This window comes from Stegastes partitus, unplaced genomic scaffold (genome assembly GCF_000690725.1).
Source record: "Stegastes partitus isolate 25-593 unplaced genomic scaffold, Stegastes_partitus-1.0.2 Scaffold805, whole genome shotgun sequence".
NCBI classification, from domain to species: domain Eukaryota; kingdom Metazoa; phylum Chordata; class Actinopteri; family Pomacentridae; genus Stegastes; species Stegastes partitus.
Genome location: NW_007578536.1, coordinates 169,754 through 179,591, shown reverse-complemented (window position 1 = coordinate 179,591; position 9,838 = coordinate 169,754). Strand labels below are relative to the sequence as shown.

General features: G+C 43.5%; 1 long non-coding RNA gene across 1 annotated transcript; it reads right to left on the bottom strand.

The window, feature by feature from the left end:
* Positions 1-6,630: 6,630 nt before the first annotated feature.
* Positions 6,631-7,179, bottom strand: LOC103365041 (uncharacterized). Its single transcript, XR_520578.1, has 2 exons — positions 6,820-7,179; positions 6,631-6,767 (listed from the first exon to the last, which is right to left on the bottom strand). It is a non-coding gene; the product is annotated as an uncharacterized LOC103365041 (long non-coding RNA).
* Positions 7,180-9,838: the final 2,659 nt, after the last annotated feature.

Below are 9,838 nucleotides of genomic sequence, written 5' to 3'. Positions count from 1 at the left end.
CCCTCCAAGCTCCGCCTCTTTGCCTCTGGCCCCGCCCCTCCGAGGGCGTCCAGGCCGCCTCGCGACCCCGAAGGCGGCAGCGTTTCCGGGTTCAAGCTCAGAACCTCCGGCTCGTCCCGCCTCCCCAAACCAAAGAGCCACTGAAGCCTTCCTAACACGCAGCGACGCTTGAACCGGCCTCCGACTGAAACCTGTTCATTTAACGAGTCTGCTTCATGATACGAGCTCCAAAACCTCGTAGTGGCCTCAAACCGACTGACGGAAAACCTGCAGGCGTTTGGAGGCAGTGTTCTACAGAACCTGAGAGGTGTCGCGGAGAAAAAGGAACAATCTGTGCTTTTAATGTGAAAATCATTCATCCGATTATTTCGCCCTTTTTCACGACTTCGAGTCGATGTTGTCGGATGCTGAGACGTTCCCGGTTTTAGATCGTGAACTCGTTTTGTCTGTGAGCTTCACCACAAACCTCCAGAACGTGGCTTCAGTCTTTCTTTGACCCTCAGCTTCTAAAAGAGGAGAAGAAGCACAACAGTCGGTGACACCGACCAGGTTCTGCAGCGCTAACGCTCCCAAACGCTTCACTTTAATTTACTGGTGCATTAACAACAAAATAGATGAATAAGAAACTCCGTCAGCGAGTGCACATTAAGCCGTTCGTCTGCGGCTTTAAAGAAATTAACGAGCAACAAATGAATGCGTTCTCTGATTTAAATGGAGCAGTTCTTTTAAAAAAAACAAAAAAAACCTGGTCTGGAAATCAATAACTGCTCATGAACTCACCGCGGCTCGCTAATTTAAAGTAATTTATCGCTCTGGGCTTAATAACTCATCATCAGAATCTGCTGTGATGCATTAATGAAGGCTCTCACTGGCGACCCGTTCCCTCGCTGTGTGTTAGGAACCGTCCAGAAGGCCTCCGTCGTCCCGGCAGGAAACACCGGAGCGTCTCCAAGGTCACGGCGCCGAAGCTCTGCTCACGTCTGGTCGGTTTGCGGGTTTTGTTCTCGTGAGTCCAGAAACAGAAGAGCCGGGTCGAGCTGGACCTGTTGCATCCTGGTGCAGGTTCTCAGCAGACGGAGGTCGAAGGTCTCGTTACGCTTCACACTGAGCTCGTCAGGTTGTTCTACGACACGTACAGAGCAACGCTTCACCCACAAAGCATCACAGGATTAGTGTTTAAGTAAACTGCCCCCGAGTCCATCACACTGCACCTCTGATCAGGTGTTCTGGATGCATTCACATGTTTTTGCGTCAGAAATGAGGTTTCAGCGACAGGAAAACTACTCAGTCCTAGTTAAGGGTTTCAGCCCAGCGGATCAGGACCGTCTCTGGTTGGTCGAGTCCGTTTTTCTGCAGCCTTGTTGAACATTTCTCTTTCGCTGCGGGGCTCTCATCAGTCTGCCGTGTTGCCTTCATAAAGAGAAAAGTTCCACATCAGCAGCCTTCCAGGACCGATCCAGTATCGACGGCCGTAAACTCCGTCGACGCTGATCCAGCCTGACGCAGACCGTCGGGTCGGACCGGTTTCATCCACTTTTACTGGGAGTCAAACCAGCAGATAGACAGATAGAAGGACGCACAACGACCTAAAACAAACACCAAGCGACAAAACGTGGTGACAAGGACACACAAAGAACTGGAAAGACACTGAAAGACCACAAAGAGACACAAAACCACCACAAAGAGTCGCTGGTCTGCTCCCAGAATAAAATAACCAGATGACGTGGATATTTTGTTATGCTGCTAATACTTTATTTTTTATGTTTTCTTCTGAGCACCTGATTGGTGGAAGGCAGGCGACGCTTTAATCCTTCGGCTGACGACAGCCTTTGACACGTTTATAAAAACCTGCAGACATCTTCTGCTCGTGGTTTGTTCTGTAATCAGCTGGAACACGGATCAGATCTGAGCTAAGCTAACGAGGCGTCGCTCTGCTCGGCCGCTACGTTTATGACTGACGGTTCGCCTCTCTTGAATCTTCTGGCGACGTCTTTAAAACAACCAAAACAAAAGCAGTAAAACGTTGCTGGTGTTGGTCCAGACCTGTGGGTGTGAAGCGTGACCAGACCTCGGGCCGGCCCGAGTCACTGCTGGACCAGCAAACGGTCCAACATCTGAGTGAGAGCTTCAGCCGAGGAGCTCTGGAGGACGTCTGGAGGACATCTGGAGGACATCTGGAGGACGTCTGTGAAGACTTAAAGCTGCGTCTGAGGCTGAAATAAGCAGAATCGTGAACGTTAAAGGACAGAACTGTTGCCTGGATGTTTCTGCGGACGTTTCCCCTCCGAACCTTCCCCCCGCCGGCGAGTCTGTCGGCGCCGCTCGCTTCCACGTTAGTATATGCAATAAGATATGCAACGACAAGTCGCAGGTTCAGCCCCAGAAACACTGAAGCTCTGGGAAATATGCAAAACCAGCTTGGCTTCGTTTCACATTTCAGGCAGCCGAGGACGAACAGCGGCGGACGTCTGGCAAACGCTCTCAGCTTCCAGGTGAACGGGTATCAGGTCCAGTTCTTTCTGTGTTTGGGTTGGTTGGACAAAAAAAGTGTTTTTAAAACGGTTTCACTTCATTTCAGAACAATCAGCTGCAGGTTTTAGATTCGTTAAAAAGTTCAAAACAAATGAGTTAAAATCGCACTCGAGGAGTTTGAGTCCAAGTCTTGTCTCAAGGCTTCAAGTTCAAGAAAGTCTCGAGTTAAGTCTCGAGTCCTTCAGGCTTCGTCCAAGTTGACTCTCAAGTTTTATCAAGTCCGAGTCTTGAGTCTGGTTAACACTAATTTTCTTGAGTCGAGTCTCAGGTTCTCAAGAGTTAGTCCAAGTCAGGTCCGAGAAGTTAAGTCTTGGTCGAGTCTCAAGTCTTTCAAAGCAAACTCAATTCAAATCTGAAATCAAGTCTCAGATTTTTCTGAATTCGTAGTCTCTAGTCAGCTCTCGAGTCTTTCAGGGCTGCTTCAGAGTTCTTATCAAAACAAGTCCTCGTCTCGACTCGGATCTTGTCTAAACTAGTTTCAAGTCTCAGGTTCTATGAAGAGAGACTTGGTTCAGGATGTTTGATCTTATTTTTTGTGAGCAGCTTCTTCGTCCTCCTCGTCTCTTCTTTGCTTCGCTCCGTCCGTCAGCAGCAGCAGCAGCAGCAGCATCGGGTACCACGCAGGTGTTGTAGATGGAGACGGTTGCCATGGCGATGTGGCCCGCGGCGACATCACCGCGGGGATTTACCTGGAAGCCGCCGCGTCGTTCCTCTCTGTCGCTTCGTCTCCGTTAACAATGAATTAGTTTAAGCTTCACATTTCTCACGGCAGACGCTAACGCAGAACATTTTCCGACATTCAGTCAAAGATTTGTCGTAAAAATGGCAGAAAAAAGCCGATTTCCTGCTGATTGTAAAGCTTCCTGTAGACGTGTTCTCGCTGTGTGAACCTGAACTCCTCTGAGGACACAACAGTCTCTGTAAAACTGGAGCTTTTTGCAGATTAAATGTCACTTTGTGGAGAAACGTAAACCTGCACCGGTGGATGCGTCAGTCATGATGATCCACTGGTGCTGCCGACACATTCAGCCGCTCAGAGTCCGTTGATTCTGTAGCGGCCGACCTGCGTTCTCCTGTTTTCTGAGCCCGACTGCAGCGTTCCTGCCGCTGAAACCTGCAGTTTTCTGCTCCGGCGTCTCGTCCTGCTAATGAACGTTATCAGAGGAAGCAGATTAGCGGCGCCTCAGCTGCAGCTTACACCGGATCCTCCAGGTGAACGTTCTCAGCGAGCTTAAACCTGAAGGTCGATTCATCTTAAAGGCGGAGAGAAACATGAGCTAATCTGCCTCCCAGCAGCTCGCCGGCCCATAAAACCCTCTGACGGAGCGGCGCCGGGCCGAGGCTCGCTGTTCGTGGACTTGTCTCGAAGTTTTGGGGAAAGTTCCCAGAAAAGGCTCAAAAGTTTCATATTTAACCCCAATTCTGACAAAACAAGCTGCTTCTGTTCCGAACATCCCGACCAGATTCAAACCAGATTTAACAGAAAAACCTGATCGATGATTGTGTGACGCCTCTAAAAAGCAGCGTTTTTTAAAATTTATTACGAGTTCAACAGTTTCTTTCACATGATTCAGTCAAAAACCAGAAATAAAACTGAACCAACAGCTGCAGGTTTTAGTTTCTCTGTTACTCCAGTTTTTTCTGTTAAAAAAGAAATGATGAAGTTAGATTTTGTGTCGGGAGGCCAAGTGTTTATAAAAAGCACTGATTTAATGTTTTTATCAGGTTAAAGATTATTTTTCCTGTGATTTTATTGGATATTGTCCAAAATTTAACTAAACTGGGAATACGTTTTATTTTTTATTTTATTTTTATGGTTCAGAGTTTTAAAACCGGCCTTTAAATGTCAGATATTGAAAAAGAAAATAATAATTTCATGGTGCGACTCCGACTTGTTTACTTTGAGAGATTCCTTCAACAGAACGGAGGAGAATCTGTGAAATAAAATAACAATAAAACAATTATTTAACACTTAGTGTAAAGAAAAAATATTTTAAAACAAGAATTTTTTTTGCTCTTAAAATTAAATTCAAAATGTGATTTTACAGTCAAACTGAAAAAAATTAATTGTGGAGTTTTCTTTAGTTTTTTAAAAAAAAAGCTGTTTTAAAACAAGTTTTATTAGATATTATCAGTAATTTAACAAAAACAATTAAAAATTAAAAACTGAGAGAAAATGTTCCGTTGTGGAGTCGAGGAAACATCCAGCGTTTCCGTCACCGGGTCGGTTTTTAAAGTCGGAGTTCAGAGTCAGTCTGCTCTCTGTTTAGATCTGTTCTGATTCGTTCAGAAATAAAAACATTTCCTGCCACAAACTGCTGCTTAAACTTTATCAGGATGCAGAGAATGAAGGTTCTGAAGCTCCGAAAGTCCACATTTTGTCCAACCAGCCCAAAGAATCTCAGAAACGCTGAAACTGTTTGAGGAGCCGAAGGCAGCAAACGTTTTATCAGGAGACCGACTTCATGACACCTGCAGCCCGAAGCGTCTGATTGGTTCGTTTAATCCCGACTCTTCTCGTCTTCGGGCTGAAACGTCCGTAACACTGAGTCCTGAGGTCCGTTTCCTCTGAGTGGTTCTGAGGTTCTGAGCTGCCGGTCCGTCCGTCTGACGCCCGTCCATCCGTCCGTCCTCTGCTGCCGTCTCGTCTCTGAACTCTGTGTCTCATCTCGTCTGTTTTCTGCTCGTCTTCGCCTCCTTCTGTCACCAGGGTTCAGGTCAGAAGTCACCATTCTGTCTGTTTGTCACTGAAATGTCCCAGTTGTGCCAGATGTTGAAGGTAACCTGAGGTCACGTGTTGTAAATTCTCACACTGAAGCGCTTCGTATCAACTCGACTAATCGAATCCTCCCTTCATCCCGTTTATATTCTGCTTTTAATCCAAACCAGCAGTCAGCAGAAAGTGTTGAAGACAATCAGGAAGTCCAGTAAACAAAGCTACATTTCACAATAAAAGCCCTGCTGGAACCATTCTGACAGCAAACGTTTGTGCTGAAGGTGTTGAGTTTCTGTCCACAGCAAAAACCTGCCGTGGTTAGAAACAGTCAGAGTGTTCAGAGGATCATGTGACTGCAGGTCTGAAGAAGAGCCTTAAAGGAGTTAAATCGTGAGTTTAAGACGGATAAGTCAGGATTTTATCAAAACCTTTGATCGAGGAATGATCCCGACACTTCAGTTTCTGCTGAAGTTCTGACCCGTCCATCCTGAGCTCGACGTCTGTTCGCTGTTGTTGATTAAGTTCGGGTTTTTTTGGACCTTTAGGAGACCTGCAGACCCCGAAGTTATCAGCCGAACTCACAGTTTCTGCTTCTGTTAACGGCGTCCAGGAAAACAAAACACAAACGTCCAGACAGAACTCGTCGGTGTGAAGCTGCAGCTGGTTTATAAACCGTCTTTAAAAGCTGCAGAAACTGTGAAGGTGTACCTTACAGTGACCCAACACAAACCGGAGGAATGCTGATTAAACAGACACTGAAACAGGAGAGCCGGCGATGACGGATTCTGTTTGAGAATTTACAGACGTGTGGATGTTTGCGGGTTCATCACTGTATCTACGCTGTATTTAGATGGATGTTGAGTATCCGTCATGTCGTGTGTCTACGGTTCAGCCTTACGTATCCAGACTGATGTACTCACTGGTGGTGTCTCTGCAGTACTGAGATGCTCCGTACTCACTCACCTGAACTCCTTCATGTGGAAAACTTGAAGTCCAGGGTCTGTACAGGCCTCCTGCTGGTTTTCATTATTTTGTGCAATAACTTGTGTTTGACGCCGCCGAGCTAACTCTTATTTAAACTGTACAAAGTCGTAGCGACGGTAATTATTATTATTATTATTATTATTGTTATTGTCGTTGTTGTTGTTGTTGTTGACACTGAATATTGAGCTTGTAAAGAATCTCAGTCTGAACGCACTTTAATGAAACGCTGGGCTTCATTCAGCAGAAACTTGAACCCGTTTGTTCTGTTAATCATGAGACCGTCTGGTTCTGATGCTGCGTTCATGTCCACTGGTTCCTTCTGATCGGACTCTGAGGAGCTGATTTTGACTGAAACAAACGATCATCGGCCTTCATGACGGATCTTTGAACTGCTTTTGTTTTTAGGATTTGTTCTAGAAACAGGAAGAAATCTGACTAATTACAGATTGTCCCAAAATCCAAAACCCTTTAGTTTAAAACGAGGAAAATCAGATGTTTGTTATATTTTAAATCTGTGTTGTTGTTGAAGAAGGAGCTGAAGTGATGATGGATTAACGTTCTGTCAGGTTGAATCAGAACATAAACACAAGAAATAACAACGTTTTATAAACGTGCACTGAAACATATACGCTCATAAAACTTAATTTAATGATGATCCGTACGTTTTACTTTCTGTAAATTAAACTGTTCAGAGTTTTGGTTCCACACAATCTGATCGATGGTTTAAATCCGTTTCCTGGGACGACGTGGACGCAGCATTCAACCTCGTCTTGGTTTTAAACTGACGTCACCGTGCAGAGAAACGACCAACGAACTGATATCGAAGCTGAGTGAACCCTGCTGTGATTGGTCGATGAGGCTCCCTGCTGCTCATTGGTCCATATTTACGGTCCTCTTCTGTCATTGGCTGAGATGTCTCTGATGCTGCTGAAATAAAGATTAATCCTCACCACGGCCGAGTTTGTGTTTCTGTTTCGCTGATGATCTGAAGTCTGCTGTTTGTCCTCTGACTGTAAATAAAGAAACAAAGATGGCCGACGCGTCCTCACCGGAGCGAGAACAAAACTCAGCTACGAACCTTCAAGGTGACAGTTTGATAAATTACGTGAACAGAAGTCTGATGGATGTTGGAGGACAGATGAAGGTAATTGTGTGAACCTGAGCAGGACCACCACAGTGGATGGATGGTCCTGACAGCGAAGCACGGAGGTGGAGCATCATGATGTGGGGCTGCATGAGTGTCGCTTTTGTTAGTTGGTGACTGTTTTCTGTCAGTTTTTGTCACTTTTTTTTTCACTTTGAGGTCATTTTCTGCCACTTTGGAGTTATTTTTGTTTCATTTTTGTGACTTGTGGCCACATTTGTTTCTTCTTTATATTTTCGTTCGTCTCTTTGTGGTCATTTTTTGCCACAATAATCCTTCTTTTGTCCACTTTGAGATTTTTTTGTCACTTTGAGGGTTTTTTTTGCCTCTTTGTGGTTGTTTTTGTCACTTTGATGTCATCGTTTCTTTGCGGTCATTTTTTATCTACTTGTGGTCATTTTTGTCACTTTTTGATTTTTTTCCCACTTTGGAGTTATTTTTGTTTCATTTTTGGTCATTTTTGTCTGTTTGATAATTTTTGTCATTTTTTAAAAAACCTTTTTTTGCACTTTGTGGTCGTTTTTGTGACTTGTGACTGCGTTTTTCTTATGTATATGTGAGGTTTTTTTCACTTTAAGGTCATTTTCTGCCACTTTGGAGATATTCTTGTTTCATTTTTGTGACTTGTGACCACATTTGTTTCTTTTTTATATATTCATTATTCTCTTTGTGGTCATTTTTTGGCACAATTTTTGCTCACTTTGAGATTATTTTGCCTCCTTGTGGTAGTTTTTGTCACTTTGATGTCATTATTGTTTCTTTGTGGTCATTTTAGTCATTTTTTGATCACTTCTTTGTCACTTTGTTGTTATTTCTGTTTCATTTTTGGTCATTTCGTGCGTCTCCTTTGTCTATTTGTTGTATTTTTTGTCATTTTGTGGTAATTTTTGTCCACAAAGACAGACGTCTGAGGAGGAAGACGAAGATGAAGAGCTGGTTTCATGGCAACCAACATCAGACTCATAAGAGTTTAAGACTTCAATCAAAGCACAGGATCAAAAATAACTTCTCATTAGAGTCACGTTGTAATCTGACAGCAGCTAAAATAAAGATGATTCAAAGATGAACGTTTGTGTGACTGTTTGAGCTACAAACTGCTAACGACTCGCTGTCTCGTTAGTTTACTGAAAGGATTCATGTCAGTAGGAGCTGATTGTGATCGAAAACAGCAGCTTTTATATTTAACTGTCCGCTCAACATTTACATTTATATTCATATTTATATTTATATTTGTGCTGAAACGTCTGCAGCTCCGACAGTTTTTCTCTTTTTGTTCTCCATCTTTAGGTGGTTCTGTTTTGTGTGTTTGTGGTCATTTGTCATTCTTTAAATCCGTTTTTGGTCTTTATGGTCATTTTTTGAATCCATTTTTCCTGTAGTTTCCTGTAGTAAGCTGTTCTTTATGTTGTGTTTTCTTGTGTTATTGTTTTTTCTTCTTCTTCTTTCTGGTCATGTTTTAAATCTCTTTTAGATCTTTTCCATCCGTTTCTGTATTTCCTGCCTCTGTTTTGTTGTTTATGTTCGTTTTTTTTTTTATCTCCTTGTGATCAGTTTGTGTCTCGTTGTGCTCGTTTTGTGAATCCTTCCCGTCCTTTGTTTTGTCGTTGTAGAACTTTTGCGTGCTTTTGTTTTTTCGTCTCTTTGTGATGGTTTTACGCTCGTCCTCGTAGCATCTGTTTGAAGCCTTGTGTTCCTTTTTGGGCATTTATCTTTTGTGATTGTTTTTGTCTCTCTGTGTTTATTTTGTGTTTATTTTGTGGTTGTTTTTAGAACTTTTTGGTCTTTTTATGCTTCTTTATTGTCATTTGTTGCCTCTGTTTTCATTTTTTGTCTGTGTGCTCGTGTTTCTGGTCTCGTTCGTTTTCTTCCTTGTGATCACTTTGTATGTCTTTGTGGTCATTTTGAATCTTTTAGCCTTTTTCTCTGTCTTTGTGTTTCTTTGATCGACTTTATGGTCGTTTTGTGTCGCGTTATTTGATTCTTTGTGGTATTTTTCTTGCTTTACGACCTTTTTTTTCCTCTGTGGGGGTTTTATTTGAGCGCTTTGTGTGAATGTCGTTGATCCTTGTTGTCATTTGTCTGGTTTTTGTGACCGTGTTGCTGTGAGTCTGTTTAAAGCTCACCTGGTTTCCTTCGTCAGCAGGTTGGACTTCAGTCTGAGTGACGGAACCAGAATCGTCCTGCAGCAGCGTCTCTGCTGCTTATCTGCCGGCAGCAGGACGAAGACGGAGCGATGCATTCTGGGAAATGCTGTTTTAGCTGTTTGAGATTAAACCACATTAAAGGCCCTCCATCATCATCATCATCATCATCATCATCATCATCATCATCATCATCAGGTCTGAATCATAAAACAGCTGATGTTGCTTCTTTAAATCCGTTCCCGTGGCGGTTCCATTAACGTTATCTGCTTCGTTACTGCAACAATCAGCTGTTTGTCCTGAATGGATGGAGCGTTAACG